The sequence below is a fragment of the Balaenoptera physalus genome, assembly GCF_965194825.1.
Source record: "Balaenoptera physalus genome assembly, chromosome: 7".
Taxonomy (NCBI): Eukaryota; Metazoa; Chordata; class Mammalia; order Artiodactyla; family Balaenopteridae; genus Balaenoptera; species Balaenoptera physalus.
This window is the reverse complement of record NC_138886.1, coordinates 46,188,491-46,216,486: the sequence shown is the minus strand read 5'-3', so window position 1 is coordinate 46,216,486 and position 27,996 is coordinate 46,188,491. Positions and strand designations below refer to the sequence as shown.

Below are 27,996 nucleotides of genomic sequence, written 5' to 3'. Positions count from 1 at the left end.
AGGAAATACTTGCAACAACTTCTCACCTTTTTACTTTACCTTACCATCAACCAATCTGAGACTTGTATAGGAGCTGATCACGTACCCTGGGACTCCCCTCCTTTGCCTTGCCTTTGAAAATGCTTTGCTGAAACCCATCGGGGAGTTGGAGCTTTTTGAGCATTAGCTGGCCTGGACTCCTTCTATGGCACCTTACAATAAACGGTGCACTTTCCTTCAGCACAGACTGGTGTCAGATGTCAGTCACATTGTGCTTGGGTCAACGGACCCATGTTTTGGTTCTGTAACATAACAACCCCTTGAGATAAGTTTGTTGGGGAGGAAGAAATTTTCCTCTACCCTTCTAAGTTCTAGCTGGTCTAAGAATTAAATTGACATAATACAGATTAACAGGATAAAATCAAAGAAAAGTTTAATAACATGTGTACATGGAAGAGACCCAGGAAAACTGAGTAACTCACCAAAATGGCTGAAGCCTCACCCTAAATACCATCTTTAGCTAAAGACAAGAATGTTGGGGGTAATGGGTTGGAATTTCAACAGAAAGGAAGGCAATTCACTTGAAGATTGAAAAGCAAATGTCCGGTAAATAAATGTTTGCTAGGCCATTCAGGGACAACAGGACACAGAGTGGACTTTAATCTCTAGGCCCTACAGAGTTTCCCCCACCACATCTAGCCCATATTCTCTCCAGATATCTCTGGTGATAGCTCTACTCTGGGAAAAGGCCCTTTATCTGAATTTTTAGGCAGCTAACTGAGGGTAAAAAGAAAGACTTCTTGAGTTTTCTGTTTCTTTAAAATAATCAGCCTAAATTATTCCTCATGCCAAAGAGACACAATTTGCAGAACAAATTTTGAGCCCCTACAAATTCTATCATTATCCCATTATATAAGTGAAAAAGTAAAGCACAGAGTGCCTAAGTAATTTTTCCAAAGTCAAACATCTAGTGGTAGAGCCAGGGCAAAGAACTCAAGCAGTTTGGCTCCAAAGTCCTCATTGTTAATCACTCTGCTGAACAGCCTAAGAGAAGCATACTGCCAGTAAAATACAATGAGAAAAGGAAACTCAAAGTCACAGCAGATATTTCATTAAAGTTAGGTTTTGTATTTGAAGGATCTGGGACTATATTAGCTTATACTTGTTTTCACAAGTATATTAACTGTTTTTTACTGATAAAACACTCTACAAAGACACTGATGAGGTATGAATATTAGCTATTCCTATCATCATCATTATTGCTTACTATTACTAACTTTCTGGTTGTTAAGTTTGTCAGCTAAAATAAGGTGTCCACTAAGCTTTCAGATACCATACACTATATATTTTCTAGGAAAACCTGGATTTTAGTAATCATGCTTCATGAACAAATTATGTCATGAATATATATATATATATTTTTTTTTTTTTTTTTTCAAAACAATGAGACTTGGGACTATGCTTTTATTTTCTATATTTTCAATGCTTACCTAATACTTGTCACTTGATAGACTAATAAATAATGTTTCTTAATGTTTTAATTATTAAATGTTTTAATGATTACTCAAAAGTAATAAATAAAAGTAATAAATAAACGCTACCTGAACAAATCAGTCAACTATATAATAATCCTATTGGTTAGCAGCTTCGTTTAAAGGAAGGAATTAAGGCTCCTTTAGGATATGACCTCAGCCCATTACTCCCTAGTTGCTCAAATCTCTTCTGTTTGGTTCTGTGCTACTGTGATTATTCAGAATGGTTAAATAATCTTGGAAATTACTGAACCTGATGATAACTTTAATTTCAAGACTTTGAAGTACTCTCCTTGATGCCTTACTACCTTTATGGTTGTCTTCAAAGTTCACACTGTCTCATTTACAAAAATCTCTATGTAGATCTACTGAAAATTTTATATAATGTTTCTTGTGCTCATCATACCCTCATCAACATATTCTGAGGTTATTAATAGCATGATAATTTTGAAGTGTTATGTAAAAGAAGAAGTCTTTTATGTAAAGGAGATCACATTAATCCAAACTGAAGTTTATGCAGTAAAAGCTTGAGGGAAAAGAAATTTGAATGCAAATCAAATTGGATTTTTCTGGAAATATCTCTTTAAGTCTGTGAGGAAACCACTATAGCAGTGATTAAAATTTGTTCTCTTATATTTGATTAGAAAAAAAGTTCCTGTTCTTTTGGAAAAGTGTTTGTTAAAAAGGAACTTTATAACACTTCCAGTCCCATTTAATTATTCATTCAATAGGCACTGACTTTCACCAGGGCAATGTGAGCAGAACTGGGAGTGGAACAAACACATAGCAATAGTGTTTCTATAGGATCAAATGAGAGGAGATCAGAGACAATAAGGCAAGACTGCTTGCTCTTTTTAGAAGATTTCTTATAAAGAAAAGGGAAATTGGTCATATTAAAGGAATACCCAAATCATGGGCCTAAAAATCCCTGGCAGCCTCGGAGATGTCCTTAATGAAGCATAAAAGCAAGGAATGGGGCATCCTTTACCCTTTTGATAAAAATAGCGTTGCATTTTTACTTTATTTTTGCAAAAGAGCTATTCTTTTATTTTCCTCATGATCTCCTGTTTTGCCTTAAATCTTATTCAAAAACCATGGTTTTTGGCATTTGAAAAATGAAGCAGGATAAGGGGGTGGGGAAGGAGAGGAGGAATGCTATTTTAGATAGCAGTCAGGGCAGGAAGGTTTCTGTGATGGGTGATGTTTCAGTAGTAACCACAGTGAAATGAGGGAGCAAGACAAGTAGATGATTAGGTAAGAGAGCTCCAGACCAATAGAAAAACAAAGGCAAAGATGTTAGCTAAGTATGTTTATGGGAAGTTTGAAAAACAGTAAAGAAGTTAGTGAGGAAAGGAATGGTAAGATCATGTTGTAGAGAGAACCAGGGTCAAGACGACAAGAAAATCTAAGGCCATAATAAGAACTTTGGATTTTATCTAAGTGTAATGGGAAACAGTCTGAGTACTTTGAGAGAGAATGTGTCATGATAAGAACTACATGTTGAAAGGATTATTCTGGCCACTGGGTGGTGAATAGACTTTAGTATGTGTCATATTATGTAGGGCCTAACAGACCATTTGAAATTTAATATAAATGTGATTGGAAACCATTGGAGTTATAAAAACAGCATATGAAATAATCTTATTTATGATTTAAAAGGGTCATTTAGTTGCTGTATGGGTAATAATTTTTAGGAAAAACAGGGAGATCAATTAGGAGACCATTTTAGTGGCCCAAGTAGTAAGAGAAAGTAGTGGCTTGGACTAGATGGAAGGCGATGCAGTGAGAAGTGCTTGCTTTTGGATATTGTGAAGGTTGAGATAAAGAAAATTGATGGCAGATTGAATATGTGACTTACAAGAAAGAGAAGGGTCAAAAATAACTCCAAGGTCTGGGGCCTGAGTAAACAGGTAAATGATGGTAAATGATTTGCTGAGATAGGGAAGCTTGGAGCAGGAGTGCTTATAGGCCTATGGAATCAATCGCTCTTCTTAGGACATGTCAAATTTGAGATGCTCTTAACCCTTCAAATTAGAATATGGATTTAGCAGTTGGATACATGAGTACTGTGTTCAGTGAAGGGTTTACCGAACGCTTATTCTATTTACTGAGTCATCAGGAAGAAAGAGATGATGTGGTATCAGATACTTCCAGGCCTCTGCTTTCCAGGCATATTGTAAAATTGCATTTCTTAGATCCCCTATGGTTAGTTGAGGCCTTGAAAATAGCTTTGAGAGGAAGCTATTCTAGGCTTGACCATTCGACTTCAGTATGAGGGCCTCAAGAACTCTTTTTTCCGCCATCGTCTACTGACGGTTTTACAGATGGTGACTGCTCCATCTGTCTGGGTCCCAAAACGAAGACAACGTGTAACGTAACTCCCAACTGACTCCCAATGACAAAGCATGAGTGATATATCAACTTTCCTGTTATAGTCTCCCAAAATACAGGTGTTATTTGTTATTGTAGCATAGCCTACCTCATCCTGAATAATACAGAAATAATTAAAGCCATAGGATTGAATGAGATCATATGAGGCGTAAGTACAGAAAGAAGACAGAACAGGTCTAAGGATTGAGCCATGGGGCATTCCAACATTTACCAAGTGGAAAGAGAAAGAGGATGAGGATGAGGCAGAGGAAAAGCCTTTGGGTTATTTATTTATTTTTTAAAATACCATTATTCCTATTATTATAGTTGCTTCAAAATTATCAGAAATTTAATGAAAGCATTTCCCACCCTGGGGGTGGGGAAACACCTCTTTAAATACTAATTATAATCAACTATAGCACACTTTTGGCTGTATAATTATAAAACATTATTTCTCTATTAGAATAAGTGTGAGTCTAAGGCCTCTTTACCATCTGTTTATACAGATTCTTCTGAAAAATTTTAACTACTGGGTCTGGCATAGTCATACGATAACCCACTGCTCACAGTCTTTGCTTAACTTCATTTCTTCGGTATCTTTAGGATTGTGGTAAAACTTTATGACATATTTTAGTATGTGGCATAGTCTAGTGTATCAGATCCTGTAAAATTTAATAGCACATGCCAGGGTTTTGACCACATTTCCTATTTTGTTAATTCCAGAGTTATTTTGTTTTCCTTAATTGAATAATATATCCCCGAACTTCAGTTTTACATGAATATTGGATCATTTGGAGTGATAGGTATTTGGTGCCTGAAAGACAGTCATTAGAAAGACTTGAGTAAGCCCCCCTCCCACACACACAAACCTATGTGCACTCAATAATATTCACTGAGCAATGTGTAAACTTTTCTATCTTAATTTTATTACTCGATATATGGTAGGCAAAAATGCTGGTTTCATGTGTTTTGATAACAAAATGAAACAAAGCTACATCTGTAGCCACCTTCCCTTGATAGGTCTGAAAAGCTTGCAACAAATGTGAACGTGTCCTCTTTCCATCAGTGACAGATACTAGCTTCATTCATAAGTGTATATTTTGAAACTCCATTCTACTGCTCTTCTTTTGATACAGAAAGTTCATTTCAAGCCTGTCATAATTTAACATATTTGAAGACAATTTAAACTTATGAATCCTGTTAAAAAATTAACTGCTTGTGATATTACTAACGTAAATAGCACTACTGAGGTGGTTACTGGATGAACAGATACATTTCTAATATGGCTAAGCACACACAGACAGGCACTGACAACTGTGTCACAGCATACTCCTCTCCCTGTCAAGGGACAAGTTTCCTTTTGAAGTTAATTTTAAAATGAGCCACGAATTCAGAAACATTGACAAATTTTGAAAGTTTATAAATTTTTATTGTTTGAGTATTGCCCAATCATTTCTCTCCTCTCATTGCTAAAAGGGATTTCAATTTCCTTTTCCCTGACCCCCTCCATTATAGATAGGCCAGCCATTGCCAGTTTGATTTTACTTTATTTTTATCATGCTAAATCACAAAGAGGGAGGGATAGAAGAACAAGAGGGAAGGGTGGAAGGACAAGCAGTAGGCTAGGGACAGGAATTTTGTGTTTGGTGGGGAACTGGTAACAGAAGGATTGGGAAGCAGGTGTGATTGAGAATTGGGAGTGAGGAAAAAAGGGTGAAGTACTGCCAAATGTCAGAAATTGAATCTCCTCTATAGGCTTCTAGAGATGCAATTGAAAAGTGGAGTTCATTTTGACCTATTTGAACTCTGCTTCTTTAAAGACTACTCCTGGGCTGAACCAGGCTGTTCATTCATTCAGTCATTCATTATCTTAACAATTATTTATTGTTATTTAATATTATTTAATATTATTATTAATATTTAATATGTTATTTAATTATTATTTATCCTACTATCTGCCATCATTTCTCTAGGTATAGGAAATACAGTAGTAAATAAAAGAGCCCCAAATCCCAGTCTTCAAGGAATTTATGTATAGCGCGATATTAATTAAACAAACAAAACAGACCAATAATGACAAAGGAGATTAAATCAGTAAGCAAAAATACCTCAACAAAGAAAATTTTAGAGCCAGATGGTTTCACTGGTAAATTCTACCAAACATTTAAATAATTTTACCAATCATTCTCAAACTCTTCCAAAAAAATTGAAGAGGAGGACACACTCCCAAACTCATTTTATAAAACCAGCATTACCCCAACACCTAAGGACACTACAAGAAAACTACAGGCCAACATACCTGATGAATATAAATGCAAAAATTCTTAGCAAAATTCTAGCAAACTGAATTCAAAAGAACACTAAAAAGATCCTATATCATGATCAAGTGGGATCTATTCCAGGCATGTAGGAATGGTTCCCATATGCAAATCAATAAACACGATACATCATGTTTATAGAATGAAGGATAAAAATCATATGATCATCTCAACAGATGCAGAAAGAGCATAATATTGATAAAATTCAATATCCCTTCATGAAAAAACTCTTGATAAAGTGGGTATAGAAGGAATGTACCTCAACAGAATAAAGGCCATATATGACAAACTCGCAGCTAACATCATACTTAACAGTGAAAGGCTGAAAGCTTTTGCTCAAAGATCAGGAACAACACAAGGGTGCCCACTGTCAATACTTCTATCCAACATAGTACTGGATGTCCTAGCCAGAGCAATTAGGCAAGAAAAAGAAATAACAAGCATCCATACTGGAAAGTAAGAAGTAAAATTTTCTCTGTTTGCAGATGATATGATCATATATAGAGAAAACCCTATAAACACCACCAAAAAACTGTTAAAACTCATTAACAAATTTAGTACAGTTGCAGGATACAAAATTAACCATAAAATTTACTTGTATTTCTATACACTAAAAACAAACTATCTGAAAAAGAAATAAAGAAAACAATCTCATTTACAATTGTGTTAAAAAGAATAAAATACCTAGAAATAAATGTAATTAAGGAGGTGAAAGATCTGTACACTAAAAATTATTAACACATTAATGAAAGAAATTGAAGAAGACACACATAAATGGAAGGATATTCCTTGTTCACGGATCTGAAGAATTAACATTGTTAAAATGTCCATACTACCTATAGATTCAATGCAATCCCTATCAAAGTTCCAATGGCGGGGGTGGGATGAACTGGGAGATGGGGATTGACATATATACACTATTGATACTATGTATAAAGTAGATAACTAATGAGAACCTACTGTATAGCACAGGGAACTCTACTCAATGCTCTGTGGTGACCTAAATGGGAAGGAAATCTGAAAAAGAGGGAAACCAACTATATTGCAATAAAAATTAAAAAAAATAAATATAAACACACTGGAGAACAGTTGTGAAGGTATAAGGGGGAAAAAAAAGGAAAAGTGACACAGACAGAATATTTCATATGTAATGAAACTGAAATTGAATACAGAAGACAATATATATATACAATTAAATATTATCGCTAATAAAATAAAAAGAATGGACAAAAATGACAAGAATATAACTAAAAAAATAAAACTAAGCCTTGGGAAAAAAATGTTCCAATGGTATTTTTCACAGAAATAGAACAAACAATCTTGATATCTGTATGGAAACACAAAACACCCCAGATTGTTAAATCAATTCTGAGAAAGAAGAAAAAAGCTGGAGTAATCACACTTTCTGATTTCAAACTATATTAAAAAGCTATACTAAGCAAAACAGTATGGTACTGGCATAAAAACAGACATATAGACAATGTGTTCAATGAAACAAAATTGAGAGCCCCAAAATAAACCCACACATATATGGTCAACTAATATATGACAAGGAGCCAAGAATACTCAGCAGGGAAAAGATAGTCTCTACAATACATGATGCTGGGAAAAACTGGATAACAACATGCAAAAAGAATAAAACTGGATGCCTACCTTATGCCACTCACAAAAATTAACTCAAAATGTATTAAAGACTTAAATGTAAGACCTGCAACCATAAAACTCCTGCAAAAAAAACATAGGAAAAAAATCTCTTGACATTGGTTTTGGCAATAATTTTTTGGATATGATATGATACCAAAAGCACAAGCAACAAAAGCAAAACAGGTAAGTGGGGCTATATCAAATGAAAAAGCTTCGGGACTTCCCTGCTGGCACAGTGGTTGAGAATCCGCCTGCCAATGGAGCAGACACGGGTTTGAGCCCTGGGCCGGGAAGATCCCACATGCTGCGGAGCAACTAAGCCTTTGCACCACATCTACTGAGCCTGTGCTCTACAGCCCGCGAGCCACAACTACTGAAGCCTATAATAAATAAATAGCTTCTGCACAGCAAAGGAAGCCATCAACAAAATTAAAAGGCAACCTATGGAATGAGAGAAAGTATTTGTAAATCACGTATTTTATAAGGGCTTAATATCCAAAATATATGAGGAACTCATACAACTCAATAGCAAATAAGTAAATAATCTAATTCAAAATTGGGCAGAGGACCTGAATAGACATTTTCCAAAGACATACAAATGGCCAACAAGTATATGAAAATGTGCTCAACAATCATCTGGGAATTGCAAATCAAAACTACAATGAGGTATCACCTCACACCTGTTAGAATGGCTGTGATCAAAAAGAAGAGATAACAAGAGTTGTCGAGAATGTGGAATAAAGGGAATCCTCATGCAATGATGGTGGGAAAGTAAATTGGCACAGCCATTATGGAAAACAGTATGGAGGTTCTTTGAGAAATTAAAAATAGAACTACCATATGATCTAGCAATCCCACTTCTGGGTATATAGCCAAAGGAAATGAAATCACTATTTAAGAGATATATACATTCCATGTTCACTGTAGCATTATTCCCAACAGCCAAGAAATGAAAACAGCCTAAGTGACCTAAACAACCCATTTTACTATATTACAATGTATAGTGTAATATTACTCAGCCATACACTAGAAGAGAATCCTGCTTTTTGTGACATGGATGTACCCTGAGAGCATTATGCTAAGTGAAATAAATCAGACAGAAAAAGATAAATACTGTATGATCTCAATTATATGTGGAATCAAAAAAAGCTAAACTCATAGAAGCAGGTACTAGATTGGTGGTTGCCAGAGGCTAGGGGGAAGGTGGTAGAAAGGGGGAGTTGTTGGTCAAAGAGTATAAACTTCCAGTTAGCAGATGAATAAGTTCTGGGATGTAAGGTGCAGCATAGTGACTATATTTGACAATACTGGATTGTGTACTTGGAAGTTGCCAAATGTTTTCACTGCAAAAAGAAAAAATGAAAGAGGAAAAAAAAAAAAAGATAACTATGTGAGGTGATGTGTGTGTTAACTAACTTTATTGTTGTAATCATTTCACAATACATACGTATACTAAACCATCACGTTGTACATTTTAAACTTACACCATGTTATATGTCAATTGTATCTCAATAAAGCTGGGAAAAAATTAAATAAAGTAGTAAAATATATGGCAGAGAATGATAAATTGGCTAAAATGAAACACAAATCAGAAAAGACTGGTATGAAGTGTGGGATTGGGGGAGGCATTATAAATTGGAATATCAAAAAAAGGCCTCACTGAGAAGGTGACATATCTACAAAGTTTTGACATTAAGGGAGACATCCAGGAAGACAGCTGGAAGAAGAAGCCTCCAAGGAGAATTCAGAGCAAGGGAAAGGCCTTGAGTTATTGGAATCCTTGTCGGTTCCAGAATGAGCAGAGAGGCCTGTGTGGCTAGAGTTGGGGAAGCTGGAGCGAGTTAGGAGGACAGATCAGAGAGGAAACAGAAGCAGGCCTTGGATGTTGTCTGGGGCCAGTTTGAGAACTAGCTTTTACTCAAAATGAGTTAGGCCTTTGGAAAGTTTGGAGGTTTACACATGAAAGAATCAAAGAAACATGGTTTTATTTACATCAAGGTACTATATATTCTTCTGTGTTGGGTCACCAAATTAAGTGTTAGGGTTCAAAACAATTGTTTTCAATTTCAGGCATAAATTCAAATGTGGTGGATAGAACTATTTACATTCAAAATATAGTTATGATGTTGTTTCTGTGAAATTACCTTTGGAAACTATAATGTTCTCTTTAAACATTGGTTAAGTAAAAATAAAAGCCGTCTTGTAAAGAGCCGTATTCCTATCAGGTACTAAATAAAAGAGGGCTATTATTATTGCTATTATCCGAGTTTCTCCCTCTTCATGTGAGAGCCATCCTGTGGGACTAAGACATCAATTACACAAAAAATATAGGGTAAATAATGTTTTACGTGAGAATAATATCCTTTATAAAACATTTTTTCTTGGTTAGTTTTAAAGGAAGTATTTGCATTGTCATAATATTTCCCCTTCAACACAAATTGTTCTCTAGTTGACATAAGTTATGTTGGAGGAAAAAAGGGAGAATTAAATGATGACTATTAAAAGTAATGTCTGAGACAAACTGATATAGACTTTATCTTCCATTAAGCCCAGGCTTGTGGTGAGGGGGTGAAAGACTGTACTCTGAATTCAATATTAAATGTGTATAGAGAAAACCAAAGTCCAACCCCAAAAAGCAAGGGATGGGGGAAAGTTCTAAATTTTAACAATTTGAAGGGCTATAAATGCAATTCACAAGTTGGTTTTTTTTTTTTTTTGGTTTGGAACTTTGATTCAGACCTGCCCTCTCCCAGTGCCCACTATAGGAGGTAACAGACAGAAACTCTACCTTGGGGTAACTGAATCAAAGTGTCAGTATGGCAAAATGGCTACAGATAATGGAAATTAAATGAGGACACTACTGAACAATGTTCTCTGGAGGCCAATAGGTCTAGTCAATATAAGGCACCGGGATATTGGGCAGAAGGCTTTCAGACTATTTACAGTCTCTGCTGACTTGTAGGGAAGATTCTCCAAATATAGTACCAAGTCTCTGCTTAGTAGGCATTCCAAGGCAGATAGGAAGGAAACATCTATCATATCTAAATACTCTCCAATTCTTCCAGAAACCTAGGCCAGAGTTGGGAGAAAGCTGTTGAAAAGCAGGAGACTTCCCACAACACAGCTATGTATTACTGACTCCAGTGGTAAATAAGTAGTAGAAAGACATTGATTTCAGGGTCTTAGATTTGAATCCCAGTGTAGTCACTTATTAGAAGTCTGGCCTTGAGCCATCTTTCTACCTGCTCTACTCCATCAGTTAAAGAATATAACACTTACATTTTAGGATTAAATAAAATAATGTGCAGTGCATGATATATAGCAGGTATGCAATGTAGTATAAAGAGTATTAGCTAGTTTCAGTGAGTTGGGATCAATGTATAATGGATATTAGGGACAACTTAATGTTTACAATTATTATCCTTTAATTGAAATATTGTGTTATGGTCAACAGCAAATAAATCTATCAATTTTACTCTCCCCACCCCACTATATGAACAAAGTAAAACCATCTTTTAAGTAACAAGCCATTTGGGTGACAACCCTTATTTTCAATAATTCTCTCTACCTTTGGGGGAAGGTGAAAGAAAGAAAATATAAAGAGCACTTACAAAGGTTATTATATCCCTTACTCTAACTTTTACTTCCCTCCTCTTGAAAATTATTATTTCTATACTTATATTATGCATCAAACAGAGAGCCAGTTTAACTCTCTCTTTCTCTCTGTCTCTCTCGCTTTCTCTCTCAGCATACAAGGTCATTAATTGCTATTGGGACCTTCATAAACCCTAGTCTGCCGATGGGGTGAGAACTCTATTGTTAAATGTATTATGGCAGGACTGTCTTTGGAGATTGCCTGCTTGATTGCTTTGTAGAGGCCCAATGGCACACAGCAATTAAAATCCATAGACCTCTATAACCCTTCTGATGTTTTATGGGCCTTTTTGTGTCCTTCGGTAGAGTTTACCATTTGTGTATTTCCCACTGGGTCTCTCTTTCAAAACTCTAAGTGGGATTTTTTTTTATCTACTGTGATAAAGCTAGTTATACATCATGTGAAAGGTTAATGAACATTTTTAAAAGGAGCATATGTTTTAAGTCAGAAGGTGAAAGTTGTAGTAAAGAATGGTTATATAAAAACTAATAGTATTTTCCCAATCTCATCAGAGTTAATTTTTAAAAACCTCAACAATACCTGTGATTCCTAAAGTAAAGCATAGCTTGTAAGATTGAAATGACCTCAAAATTTAAGGAAGTGACTTGAGTTTACATGAAAAGCCCACTTTTGAGTTACTGCACAAAAAGTGCACTATTCATCTGTCAGGTTTATACTGTATGCAGAATAGATACATCTATTTATTTTCTATTTCACTGGAACTAGAAGTTTCACCTTAATAGAGGGCTTTGCAAACAAAGATTCCTAGCTTGTGTCCAGATGTGAGAAATTTGATATTGTAATAACTGGGGAGAAGACAGAGAAAAGACCACCAGAGTGGCGTTAAGGAAAGCAGCACAGCTAAGTACAAGCTACGGGTCTGAAAAGTCTCACGGTACCAGGTATCCTTGTACTTTCAGCACCACTATCAAAGCTCCCATAACCCCCAAAATGAAGCCATTAGGCAATTCATAATGCTTTCAGTCATTTGCACCTGTAATTGTTTTCTTTCTCTACCTTCTTTCCATTACCCCGCATATTCTCATTCTTCTTTATTCTCTGTGCTCCCACTCTCACATACTCAAAGGGCATTTAGAAATCTTCATTGGAAAAGTGATTTCTACACTCTGAAAGCAAATTGTTCAGTGCCTGGAGCTCTCTGAAGGAAAAGCATTTTTGGACTTCAGAAAGTGAATACTGAGCTTCAGACTGTACTCTGCATGAAGCTCACATATTCTACAACTTCACAAGCTCTTATTTTAGGTGTAAATGGTAGACATGAGAAGAGGGCAAGTCCCTTCTTATGAATTTTCTAAACCGTGTTCTGAAGAGCATTTTGTGTACCGTAGCTATGAGAAAAGTGATTACCCCATCAGGTGTAGGTGGTGTAGGAGGAAAGGAGGATGAATGTAATGATAATGCATTATTATTTACAGAGAGAGGACTAGTTCTTAATCCCCATTACCAGATGGTCACACATCAACAGGAATAATTCAGTAACTCTTCGTCCAACTCCATGGGGTTCTTATCTACTTAAGAACACATACTGCAATATGCTTTTTAAATATTATGCTTTTAAAATTTCTAGATGCTATTGCTTTTAAAATTGTCATGTGTCAACTGCTTGAACTATAAACAATTCACTCTAGTTAACAATGTTTTTCTACGGCTGTATTTTCTAAAGTATAGTCCATGTTCTTTATGCATCTAGATCACCTATTATGCTTGTTTAAGAGATTTCTGGGCTATTCACTTGAATTGGTTTATTTGGGAATATTCATTGAAGGTGATCTCCTCACATGGTCCTTAAGCACACAAAAGTGTGAAAAAACTTGTTCTAGAGTTTAAATGCTCAGTATCTTTTATGCAACAAGGAGTTGGTCCTGAATATAAACACACATTCCAGGTACTATGTAGATGCTTTACACATAATCACACATTTAATATTCTCAATATTCTTGCAAAGTAAGTCCCATTACCTCTAATAGATAACACTTAGTGTTTTTCATTTATTCATCAAAACTATTTTTTGAATACATAATGCCTTCTAGGTATTGAAAAAAAACGATGAATTAGACAAAACCTATTCTTGAGTAGCTTTCAGTTTACAAGTAATCTGAAGAGAAGTAGGGAGGAATTAAATCTCGTAATCTCTCACTTTGGCATTTAAAAGGTAAAGTCTTTTATATATGGCTCAGGTATTCTTTTAAATGAGGTATATCTCACTATACAGATCATATGATTCATAACTTATGCAAACTGTGTTAAAAATAGAAAAAGTAGGGAAAACTACTGTGTTTGTTTTATGAAGCTAGTACAGTATCAATGCCAAAATAGGTAAGAACAATAAAATAAAATAAAAATTATAAACCAATCTCATTATTGTATAAAATGGTTAACATCTAAATGGAATAAAAACAGATCTTCCTCTAGTAATGCATATAAAATGCATTATAATAAATGCAACAAATTCATCAAAAAAAAAAAAAAAAAAAGCTTATCCCAAGAATGCAATGGGATTTTAACACAAGTACACTTATTAATATACTTTACCCAAACAACAAAGTATATGAGAAAAACAGACTTAGGACAGGTAGAAACAACATAGAATTCAACAACTCTTTATGATTTTAAACATAACTTAGCAAACTACAGATAGGATGGAACTCCCTTATAGGTAAAAGGTATGTCTTAGGTAAACAACAAAAAAAAACCTACAAAAAATGTTAATGTATGAAGCTTTTGAAATATTCCCACTGAAATTACTGAAACACAAGGCTGCCTGCTATTACTTAAGTACTGGAAGTCCTAGCCAATTCGGTAATGCCAAAAATAAATAAAATTAAAATATAATAAAATAAAATAAGAGGCATAAGATGGAAAAAAGGCATAGAAGTTGTTGGGGTTTTTTTGATGTGTGTATGTGTGTGTGTGCATGCACAGAGGACAAGATTGTACATATATAGACAAAGAAGAGAACTCAGCATGACTGCTGGACACATACATGCACATACACACATGCAATCTATATCTATGTTTGTATGTCTATTTCTATGTCTATATTTGCACACATAAAGTAAAATCTTATTCAAAATAGCAACAATATGTATGTTATCTGAGATTAAATCTACAAAAGTAGCACAAGAAATTTAATGGACAAAAATACAAAACTTTTTTGAAGCGCATGAAAAAATGCATGAATAGATGCACTATGTTTATAAATAGAAGTGACAGTACTATATAGTATTATAAAACTATTAGTTTTACTCCAATCTGTACATCCAATTCAATTTCAATGAAAATCTCAAAGGATTTTTCACGGATCTTTACAAAATTTCTATAAGATTTAACTCTTCTTAACAGAAAAAGTGTAAGGAGTAAATATAAATATATATAAATATGTATATGCACACATATACATATATATATAAAAAAGAAAGCCAAGGAGATTTCAAAGATTAAGGCGAAGGGATTTTTATAAAGATTTAAATCAATTTTTTTCTATATTGGGTTACAGAAACACAAATGAATTCTAGATAGACTAAATCATAAATGTGACTAGAAAACTTTAAAAGTTATAGAAGAAAAAATTGTTAAATATAGAAACATATCTTAATGGGTAATTTCAAAACAAATGTTGAGTGAAACAAGAAGTCATAGAATTGTAAGTATTACATTATTTATATAAAACATTTAAAACACAGGAAACAGTACTACATATTGACTATCAACATACAAATGTTATTTCAAAAATGAACTATGTTAAGAGACTTCAATATAGGATATGGAGACACAGGAGTTAAAAGGACCAGGAGGTTCAAAAGACTTCAGCTATATCTGTAATGTTTTATTTTTAAAAAATAATACTTGAAGCAAATATAACTATTTGTTAATTCTTGGTGGTGGATATATGGGAGATTTTATATATTTTCTGTGTGTTTCTATATGTTTGACGTCAAGCTTCTGGTCACTGAACCACATGCTGAGTAGCAAGGCCCTTGATGATTTTCTGTTTTAAGGAAATGGTAACTCTGTATTTATTTGCAACAAATCCTGCTAATCTCTTTACTGGGAAAATGAGCAGAGTAAAAGTCTAGTAATTTATCCTGGCTGCCTATTATATGGTATTTGGAAATTTAATATAACCTTTAATGAAAACTAAAATAAGTTACTTGGCTTTGCTAAATGCGTGGGTGAAGGTGGTAGCAAAAAAAAAGCACATTAATGAGGAAGCAAGCAATCCCACTTTTGAAATACAAACTATATCAGTCAATAAATTAATATCTATATCAATTTACTATCTATCTATCTATCTGTCATCACTTGAATCACTTCCTTTCATTTTACTCTAAATTTTATAGTATCATTTGCCAAGAATTCATTGTGATCTAGATGTATGGATACAAGGCATGGAAGTTTATAAAACAGGATTTATTTTTTAAAAAGCTACTAAATTTAAAGTGAGACAGATTTATTTTTATTTGTTTTTTGTCATCAACATGATTTCCCATTTTTATAAAAAAAGTTTAAAAAATTATTTTAAGTGGATTAAAAGAATGATTAGACATCAAATGACTCTTACAAAATAGCAGTTAATGATTTAAGTCTCAATGATTACAAACATGTGGAATAAATAACCAAAAATAAAACATAATCCACCAAATTGAAACCCAGAATAAAACATGTTTTAAATTGTACTGTACTTTAAAAAATAAAATAGATCTTACACCAAGCTATAGAATAAATGAACAGAATAAAGTATAATAATGAAAAACAAGTACCAATTTTTCTCATAGGCAAAACTAATTCCACTGGCCACACGGAATTTTGAAAACATAGAACAACAAAAACAAAACAAAATGGTCTTTTTGAACAGAGAAGTAAATCTTGTGCATAAATCAGATGGGGGTATTTATACCTCATTCTAAAAAGAAAAGGTCCTTTTGGACAGTGATGTCTGACAGTTCCTCAAGCAGGGTGATCAGAGGCCAGGCTCCCTATTGAATTCCAAAGTTCTAGAAATGTGCAATGAGAAAAGCAGAGAGATTCAGACAGAAATGAATAAGTAGGAAACTATAAATGGAATAGTCAGGTAAGTGTTTTCTTGTTCATGCTAAAATACTAGAAGAAAAAAGGATATAAATTTTACTCTTGATATTACTGACAAACAGCTCTATGAACTTCTTTGTGACACCTCTCTGGGCTTCAGTTTACTCATGTCTAAGAAAGGAGTGGTAAACTAGTAATTTCTAAAGCGTCACCTAGTTCTAAATTTTATTATTCATTGACTGTAAGATTATGGAATTCATTGCTACCACCTGATAACAGCGTAAGTAAAATAAACTTGCATAGGTCTAAGCTTACTATTAGTCCTGCTTAATAATTTCTGACACACACTCTTTCAATTTTACACTAAGGAAAAATAAATAAACATGAAACATATCAAAACAAGGAAAAAGGAAATACTTATTTTACTGTTGGACATTTTGACCACAAGACAATCAGTCAACTTATTGCAAAAACCTGGAGGCATTGCCACTCTGGCTTATGTATGCCTAAGACATAATCCAGCACAAAGAATAAAAATTAAGGAAGAAAAATATCTAAAAGACAACAGAACAGAAATTATGAAGTTTTGAAGGAAAAATTTTATATAGCCAAGGATTTTAAAATTAAAATATTGTAATTCATGTGGAAAAGGAATTTATGGGCATTCTGAAGTTTAAAAAAGAAATCAGAAAACCTGTCATCTATGTATTTTCTTAGAAAATACAAAAAAAAGTTATTTAAAAACAAACATTTTCTGGCCAACTAAAACATATGCTGAAATTAATAATTTTGTGGAGAAGACATTTAACAATGATTGATAGGAAGGACATAAAAATTCTTAAATAGAGAGTTAAGTTCAAGTAAGAAAGTTAAGTTCGTGTAGGGGCTGACTGTAATCCTCCCCATAGACCAGAGTAGCCAGCAGACACCACCTTTGCCTTCTCACTCCCCTGCTCCAAATCACCAATGTCTCCCTGGAAGGGGCTTGTATACATGTGTGGTGCCCCAGCTTTGGTGACTGCTACCCAAAGGATGGGTTCCTGGATCTCCCGGCTTGAGAGCCAGTGGGTCTTGCATTTATGAGTCCCACAGGACTGTAGCAAACACAGAAGCAGTTATTAATAGGACCAAAATCACACCTCCCCTCCAACCCCCAGCTATATACTTGGGCTCAGCACAGAGGGAGCAGGCAAAAAAGCTTATTTCCCAGTTTATCCCTGGAAAGGGAGACTACATACATTTCCATCTGCTGCCTGATGACCTGGCTTCCAGTCAGCCTGCATCTAGGTGCTCACTGTGATTTCTCCCCCTTGGGACCCTGGCAAATCTTGGCAAAACCTCAACTACTGGGAGCTACTAAGAACAATGAAGGCAGCTTGGACAAACACAAAGATTTGAGAGGCAACCAAAAGCTCAGGCTAAGCTTATTGATAAGTTTCATATCCTACACAAGACCACTCCACTCAAGATTGGGAGAGATGGTTGTTTTATCTAATGTGCAGAAATCAACACAAAAAGTAAAGAAAAATGAAGAAACAGGAATATGTTCCAAACGAAAGAACAAGATAAAACCCCAGAAACAGAGCTTAATGAACTGGAGGTAAGTAATTTACATGATAAAAAGTTCAAAATAATGATCATAAAGTTGCTCATGGAGGTCAGAAGAAAAAATGCAGGAAGAAAGTGAGAAATTCAACAGAGACAGAATACGTAAGAAAGCACCAAAGAGAAATCACAGAGCTGACAAATACAATAAATGAACTGAAAAATTCAATAGAGGGGTTCAAGAGCTGACTGGATGAAGTAGAATAAAGCATCTGTGAACTGCAAGACAGGACAGTGGAATTTATCCAATCAGAGGGGCAAAAAGAAACAAGAATCAATATAGCATAAGGAATTTATGGGGCACCACCAAGTGGACCAATATACAGTTTCTAGAGGAACCCAGAAGGAGAGGAGAGAGACAAAAGGGTATAAAACTTATTCATAGAAATAATGGCTGAATATGTCTGTAACATGGGGAAACAAACAGACACCCAGATCCAGGAAGCCCAGAGAATTCAAAATAAGATCAACCCAAAGTATCCATACCAAACCATGTTATAATTAAAATGTCAAAAGTTAAAGACAAGGGGAGAAGTTTAAAGCAAAAGAAAGGCAACCTGTTACAAGCAAAGGAACCTCTCATAAAACTATCATCATGTTTTTCAGCAGAAATTTTCCAGGCCAGAAGGGAGTTGCATGAAGTATTCAGTGCTAAAAGAAGAAACTGCCAACCAAGAGTACTACACATCTGGCAAAGCTGTCCTTTATAATTGAAGGAGAGAAAGAATTTTCCAGGGAAGCAAAGGTGAAGGAATTCATCACCACTAAACAGGTCTTACAGAAATGTTAATGGGACTTTATTCAAGCTGAAACAAGAGGACACTAATTCATTACAGGTAAACATATGAAAATATAAATCTCACTGGTAAAGGTAAACATATAGTTAAATTCAGAATACTCTAATATTGCAATGGTGGTGGGTAAATCACTTACAACTCTGGTATGAAGGTTAAAAGACAAAAGTATTAAAAATAGCTATGACTACAATAATTTGTTAATGGATAAACAAGGTAAAAAGATGTAAACTGTGACATCAAAAACATAAAACGTTGGGAGAAGAGAAGAATGTAGACCTTTATTATGTGTTCCAAGTTAAGTTGTTGTCAGCTTAACAAAGACTGTTATAAACATAACGAAGTTTTATGTATGCCTCACAGTAACCACAAAGCAAAAACATAATAGATACACAAAAGATAAAGAGAAAGGAATCTAAGCAAATCACTACAGAAAATCATCAAATCACAAAGAAAGAGAAGAAGAAAGAAATAAAGGAATTACAAAAAAAGCCATAAAACAATTAACAAAATGGCAATAAGTGCATAACTATCAATAATTAATTTAAATGAAAATGGGCTAAATTCTCCAATCAAAAGACATAGAGTGACTGAAGGGATATAAAAACAAAACCCAACTATAAGCTGCCCACAAGAGACTCACTTCAACTATAAGGACACACACAGACTGTTAAGACACTGATGAAAGAAACTGAAGAAGACACAAGTAAATAGAAAGAAATTTCATGCTCATGGATTAGAATTGATATTGTTAAAATGTCCATACTACACAAAACGATCTATAGATTCAATGCAATCCCTGTCAAGATATCAATGGCTTTTTTCAGAGAGATAGAAAAAAGAAGCCTAAAGTTTATACAGAACTAAAAAAAGATTCTTAACAGCGAAAGCAATCTTTACAAAGAACAAATCTGGAGGCATCACTTTTCCTGATTTCAAACTCTACTACAAACTATAGTAATCAAAAAAAGTGTGGTATCGGCATAAAAACAGACACACAGATTAATGGAACAAAATAGGGAACCCAGAAATGAATCTATGCATATTTTGTCAATTAATTTATGACAAATGAGTCAATAATATACATTGGGGAAAGATAGTCTCTTTGATAAATGGTTCTAAGAAAACTGGGTAACCACATGTAAAAGAATAAAACTGGAGTTCCCTGGTGGCCTAGTGGTTAGGATTTCAAGCTTTCACTGCTGCAGCCCAGGTTTGATCCCTGGTAGGGGGAAATGAGATCCTGCAAGCTGCACAGTGCCGCCAAGAGTAAATAAATAAATAGTAAAAAATAAAACTGGACATCTACCTTACACCACTCACAAAAACCAATTAAAGACATAAATGTAACATCTGAAGTCATAAAACTTTTGTAAGAAAACACAGTGAAAAACCTCCCTGACATTGGCTTTAGCAATGATTTTTTGGATATGACACCAAAAGCACAAGCAACAAAAAAGCAAAATAGGTAAGCGGGATTATATCAAACTAAAAAGCTCCTACATAACAAAATAAACCATCAACAAAATGAAAAGGTAACCTAGAGAATGGGAGAAAGTATTTCCAAACCACATATCTGATTAGGGGTTAATATCCAAAATATCTAAGGAACTCATACAGCTCAATAGCAATAGTCATCATCATCATCATCATCATCATCATCCAATTAAAAATGGGCAGAGAACCTGAATAGACTTTTTCATAGAAGAAATACATAGCCCATATGTATATGAGAAGGTGCTCACTATCACTAATCATCAGGGAACTGCAAATCAAAACTACAGTGAGATATATCACCTCATACCTGTTAGAAGGATTGTGATCAAAAAACAGAGATAAGTTTTGATGAGAATGTGGAGAAAAGAGTATCTTCATGCACCATTGGTGAGAATGTAAATTGGTACAGCCACTAGGGCAACAGTATGGAGGTTCTTCGAGAAATTAAAAATAGAACTACCATATGATCCAGCCATCCTAATTCTGGGTATATAGCCCCAAATCACTATATCAGGGCGATATCTGCACTCCATGTTCATTGCAGCATTATTTACAATAGCCAAGATAAAGAATCAATCTAAATGTTCATTAACAGATGAATAAATAAGATGTGATATATATATGCAATGGAATATTCTTCAACCATAAGAAAGAAGGAAATCCTCCTCATGCCACACGTAGATGGATCTTGAGGGCAGTATGCTAAGAAATAAGGCAGACAGAGAAGACAAATACTGCATGGTATCAGTTCTACATGGAATATGAAAAAAAATGTGAAACTTATAGAAACAGCAGAAAAGTGGTTGCCAGGAGCTGGGGGTGGGGGAAATAGGGAGAGGTTGGTAAAAAGGTAGACACTTTCAGGTACAAGATGAATAAGGTCTGAGTATTGTATTAATATGATGACTATAGTTGATAACTCTATATAGTATAATTGAAATTTGCTAAGAGAATAGAACTTAAATGTTCTCACACACACAAAAAAGATAAACATGTGAGGTGACAGATGTTAACTAGATGGGACTAATCTTTTTACAGTGTATATGTGTATCAAATCATCATGAAGTATACTTTACATATCTTACAATTTTATTTGTCAATTATACCTCAATAAATCTAAAAAAGAAAATAAAAATAAAAATAATAGTGTAATCATAATGATTAGAGTTATACACACAGATATTAGGGAGTAAATATATGGTATGTTTGCTGACACTAGTTTGTGGCAAATATCACCAACTGGTACTGGCATAGTTTCTCGATTACTCTGATAGGTTTCCTGTTAAAATCCTTCTTAAAAGAACACTACAGAAAGCTACTATTATTCTATTAGATTTGTCATGTGATACATTTTAATCAAAACAATGATACATCATGGATCTAACTCTGTTTTAGGAGCATAGAATGAGATTATTTTTAGCAAAAGAAGATGGTAATCATATGGGGAAGCCATTTGCCATTTTACAATTTCCACTATCCCAGAAGAGGCCATGGGCCAAATGGCATGAAAGACATCTGGGGAAAAGTAAAAACATTCTAAATACAAGGTGAACTCAAAAGATACTACATTACAAAACAGACTGCTCCAAATTGCTCCTGGGTATTAGGATTTCAATATGCAGTATTTTAATTCTGAATTTCAACTCAGAATTTTACTAAAGCACTGTGTCTACTGACTCACCTAACTCTTCACCCAGGACGAGAGAACACTGTTTTAAAACTGGAATTGAATGTAAAGTAGTGGTTCTTTTGGTGTACAACAGCCTGCTCCAACGCTTGCCCCCAAGTAGAAGTGCTTGATCTGGACTTACTAAGGGATCAAGAAGGGGAAAAATCCTAAAAACCCAAAACGCATACTCAGTAGCACTGCCATTCAATCTTTAACGCTTGGTGTTTTAGATCAAAACATCTGTGAATTTATAAAAAGAAATTAAGCAAAAATAACCACTTAGTGCCTCAAAGTAGAGGGTAAAATAATGATAATTCATTTGCTTGTCCCGTGTTTTAAAACTGATTAAACATGTTACTTAATTTCTTATTGAAAAAGTAAAAAAAATACATAGGTTGGAAAAATAAGTGGTCGTATACTCCTATGATTCTGTCTCATTAATTACCTAGGACATCATACTAAATTTCTTGTTTAAGTACTTAATATTACCAAGGGGAAAAGATATTTTAAAATAGTTTTAAACAGATAAAAAGAAAAATCAGTATTTTAAAGCTAACCGACATTTACCATATTATCATTATTCTTGAATATGTAAGTTAAGCCAATAAAATATTATAAAAAGCATAGTCATTAATAACAATAGGCATTTGAATTTGGATGAACTATTTATGTAAAGAATTGGGTTTCTAATAAATATGGTATAAATAAAATATTTATAAAATGTGTGATTTTTCATTTACATAGAAGTTTCCTATCTTAATATTTCCCATTTAATTATATCATACTTGTAAAATACAAACTTTTTAGAGTTGAAAGAAAATAATTTTAATACATGTATTAATTTAAAACTAGACATATTTATATACTGCATTTCAAATCACATCCTCTGAGTATAATATAAAATTGGATAGAGATAGGTCAGTATAGATTTCTTCTTTGATAAGTCCACTTGTTCTTTCAGATGATCTATTTATTTTCACCAAGGATCAGCAGACGGCAGTCAGCAGTCCAAATTTAGACTGCTGCCTGCTTTGTTTTGTTTTTTGTTTAAATTTTCTGGGCCTACTAATACTTTAACCATCTCTATCTCCTTTGTCTGCTTTTTTTTTTTTTTTTGCCTTTCCCCACCTGCTTTGGGAAAAGTTTCATTGATATATGACCATTGTTTACGTAGTATTTATGGCTGCATTCTCACTGCAGCAGCAGAGTGAGGTAGTTGCAATAGAGACTGCATGGTCGGTGAAGCCTAAAATATTTATTATTTACTATCTGGTCCTTTGCAGGAAAAATTTTGTTGATTCCTGCTATGAACAATAAAGTTTGACCTGTTGTAATAAGTTCAATATATATGAATTTTATTTTATTTTACTTTAGGTATACCCTGAAGGTTGTTTAATTGTGGAGCATTTTTAATTACACTTTCTTTCCATTTTTTATTTTACTATGCTCTTTCACTTTTATTTGCTCTCTTTTCTTACCCTCCATTTTTCTTTGCTTCTCTCTACAACTTACTCATACATCTAACTGCATTTTATGAGTACAATATGAAAGGAGAAGATTTTAGCAAAGGAAAATGATAATCATTTGGCAAAGTCATACTGGAAGTACACAGTTTTAACTACTCCGAAAAAGGCCGTGGCCAGCACAAAAGGTTATAAGTAAGAAGGAGCCAGAAAAAGCATAGATGCCACCAGCAATTCTACCTTAAGTTTCCTCAACAATCCCCTCTTTTCATGTTACATGGTACAGTATCTCTTCACTGTTGAGAAGCTAGTTAAGAATAAAGATTACAGAAATTCAGTAGAAAGATGTTCATTTTCTGTATCTACGGGTTTTATTTCTAACTACTCTTCCACATTTGAAGAATACTGAGTTAGAAGTTACTGTTTTTATCTTCATTTACCCAGGTCTTTGAACATGTACATTTTATATTATACAAAATGACCATATGTAGGCTCACATTTCCTAGGTTTGAATACCGTACTACCACTTGTTAACTGTTTGCATATTGAACAAATTATATAACTTCCTGGGCCTCAGTTTTCTTACACATAAAAGAGGTCTGTTGTGAGGATTAAAAGATACAACATATAAATGAGGCATACAGCTGTATCTAAATACTTAGAACAGCGCTGGGCACATACAAAACATTTATTACTTGTTTACTATTTTTATATAGGCAAACAAAGCCACTGCATTTATTGAATCTTCCTTGTCTAGAATTATCTCAGGACTTACTAGGAATCTACCACAGCAATAGCCCTTCCCTCCCCTTTTAGTCAATAATAAAACATTATACCCTGCATTTATAAAATTTGATGATGTGACTCTGAACCCATTTCAAGGTTTCAGATATTCTTAGTATCCTAAACGTGAGAAAGTGTCTTAGACTTGGATCTCCCATTGTTCCTGTCTCTCAGACAATAGAACCATTAGCAATGAAGACCTAACTGCTGATTGCATATCTTCTATTAGAAAAATCTTTGTAGAGACAGCATTTCATAGAGAAGCTTGACAATTGCTTGAACTGGTAGGAAATGCAGAAGAAATAAGTGATTCAAAGGAATATAATGCTGAGTGTGTCCTGTGGTCAGGCAGTAGAGATAAAAGGATCTCCTTTGACCCCATGACAATAGTTATTGATTATCTTGTGATGAAAATGAACAACTGTAATTCCTAGATGTCATCTTTGGCTTTCACAGTGTCTGTGTATGTACCTATCAATTTTAATAAGTCCAATAGAACCAGAGAAATTAATATCCTGATTTTTCATGTTTTATTGTGAATTGATAATGAGTAAGTTTATAAAACATTAGTAAACAGTGTTTTGTTTTAGCTTCCTGGAAACATCTTTATTACAATCTTGTTAAAAACCTTACTGCCTGCATTGCAGAATAGGTATCACTCCATTCACTGAAAGAACACTGTGCAGAATACAGCTTGCAAAGAGTTTGTAAAGAAACTATTTTTATAACTGGCTGATCTTTCACTTGGGTTATATTCAATACATTCTAAAATGGCTGTTCTTTGGCTGTATTCATAATTTTAGTCAAGTAAACCAACAGTTAGTCTCTCTATGCTCCTTCATGCCTGTAGGATTAGGTGACAATGTCTGATAGTTCTGAAAATAGATTACATATCCCTCAGTGTGTATAAATGACCCTCAAATCTTCTAGCTCAAAGAACCCTCTACCTTGGCTTAATAGGAGAATCTTGATTCTGGAACAGAGTGAATATACATGTAAGAAAAGGCCCTGTTTTGATGTCATGGTTGCAAACCAGATGATAAGGCAGATGATACATCAGGCATTTTGATGAAATGTTTCTGGAGATCAATAAATCTTGAATTTGTGAACCTTAGTTTGCTAGGTACAAAATATTACCTATAATCAGCAGGATAAAAAAAGTGGTACCCTTCCTAAAACTCAAAAACAACAGATACCACCAACATAACCCTGCCGCTTACAAACCATGTTCTATTTATATGGGCTGATGATGAGGCTATGTAGTTATTTGTAAGTTAGGAACTGTAGGAATTAATTGTGTATGTTACTATTGAATTAATCATTAGATGGAGTTCAACACAAATGTACTCAGAATCATATATGTATATACATGCATATGTATGAATGTAAGTATACATATACATGGTTGCACACACACACACGTGCACACACACACACACACAACCTAAGTGCTAAAGTTGTCCTACAGGAGCACCAATTACATTGTATAATATAGACCTCCATAAAATGGCAGCCCTGTGCCAGATGCTTTATATACATTGGTAAATCAAAATGTATGGTGTCAATCCTCAATAATCTATGTTTTAGAGGGATAGGAAAGTTAACAAATTAGGAAATAAACATAAAATTGCTATGTGTGATGTAGCTTGAAGATAATAATATGAGAAAGAGTGGTCAAGGGAAAGCCTTATTAAGGCAGTAAGGCCTGAAATTTGAGAAAGAACCAGTCAAACAAAGAGCCTGGAGACTGAGCATTAAAGGCAGAAGCAAATACACATGTTCAGAGAACACTGAAGCAGGAAAGAATTTAACAATATTGAAATTATCAAAGACCAGCACAGCTGGAGAAGAGAAAGGGGAAAAAAAGACCTCAAATTGAGATTGGTGCTATGTCTAATGGCTGGATCATACAGGTCCTTGTAAGTTATATTTAATGGTTTGGATTTTATTCTTAATGCAATATGGAGCGACTGCCAGCCTTTAAGTATAAGAGTGGTAGCTTAAATAATTGACTCTAGATATTGCGTAATGAGAGCCTGAAGCAGGGTGAGCAGAGAGTAAAAGTGGGAATAATAGTTAAGAAACTAAGTAATCCATCCAGGTGAGGGATGATAGTGGCTTCACTGTGATAATGGCAATGGAAATAGAAATAGATATATTCAAATAATATTTGAGGACAAAAAATGTCAAGATGGGTGTGGTAAATAATTGTTTGACATAATAATAAAGAATAGCTGTGTCTTAAAAAAATATTTCATAAAAAGAAATTACTGGTCAGATTAAAAAATGAATGTGTTAAATGCTAAAGAAACCACATTTAATTCAAGAGTCTAAAACAGAGGTGTCCAGTCTGGGATAATAATGGGGATCCAATTAGTAATTTTTATTTTTAGTATTTAAAACATATTTCAGGACTCATTTTTTTTTTTTTTATGAGGAAATTTTAAATATCTTTGTTTCTGAGTGGACTTTTAGGGCTTGGTATGTAAGGACTTGTTTGGCTTTTGATAATGGTATGTATTTATTATCTATATGTGATTTGTAATGAGAAAATGAATTGCCTTTTAAAATAATATTTAGTGTGTGTGTACATGTGTGCATATATATGGATTAGTAATGTAATGCACGCTTATTATTAAAAGTGAAACATAGAAAGGAAGAAGGATAAAATAAAAATATTTAAATTTCTACCATCTAGAGATATCCATTATTAATATAATGGTATGTTACTACCAAGTGTTTTTCCATGCATACAAAAACATACATTTAAAGCAGAATGGCTGTGTGAAAAATAACATGGGCTTTAAAGTCAAGAAGGGAACATCAATATCAGAATTAAGAGCATCTACGAAAAAAATTACAACTTCATCATTCTCAAATGAAAAACTCAGTACATTTTTACCAAAAGATTAGGAAAAAGGTAAAGATATCTGCTCTTATTACTTCTGTTTAACATTGTTCTGGAGATACTTTAAAGTACCATAAGTCAGGAAAAAAAGTTTTACAGATTGGAATAGAAGAAGTTAAACTTCCATTATTTGCAGACAACGTGATAATGTATGTACAAAACCCTAAAGAATTTACCAAAAATCCATTAGACTAATAATTGAATTTAGCAATGTTGCAAGATACAAAGGTGTTATACAAAAAATCAACTGCATTTCTATACATGAGCAATGAACATTTCCCATATAAAAAATTTTTTTAACGTTTTTATTGGAGTATAATTGCTTTACAATGGTGTGTTAGTTTCTGCTTTATAACAAAGTGAATCAGTTATAAATATACATATAACCCCATATCTCTTTCCTCTTGCATCTCCCTCCCTCCCACCCTCCTTGACCCACCCTTCTAGCTGGTCACAAAGCACCAAGCTGATCTCCCTGTGCTATGTGACTGCTTCCCACTAGCTATCTATTTTACATTTGGTAGTGTTTATATGCCCATATATACACTACCACTCTCTCACTTTGTCCCAGCTTACCCTTCCCCCTCCCCATGTCCTCAAGTCCATTCTCTAGTAGGTCTGCATCTTTATTCCTGTCTTGCCCCTAGGTTCTTCATGACATTTTTTTTTTTTTAGATTCCATATATATGTGTTAGCTTATGGTATTTGTTTTTCTCCTCTGACTTACCTC

General features: G+C 34.1%; 1 long non-coding RNA gene across 1 annotated transcript in view; it reads right to left on the bottom strand.

The window, feature by feature from the left end:
* Window positions 1-27,661, bottom strand: part of LOC309664989 — a 186,271-nt gene extending 158,610 nt beyond the window's left edge. The window contains exon 1 of the long non-coding RNA XR_014266125.1: window positions 27-27,661. This is a non-coding gene — a long non-coding RNA (uncharacterized lncRNA). The remainder of the gene's footprint in view (window positions 1-26) is intronic.
* Window positions 27,662-27,996: the final 335 nt, after the last annotated feature.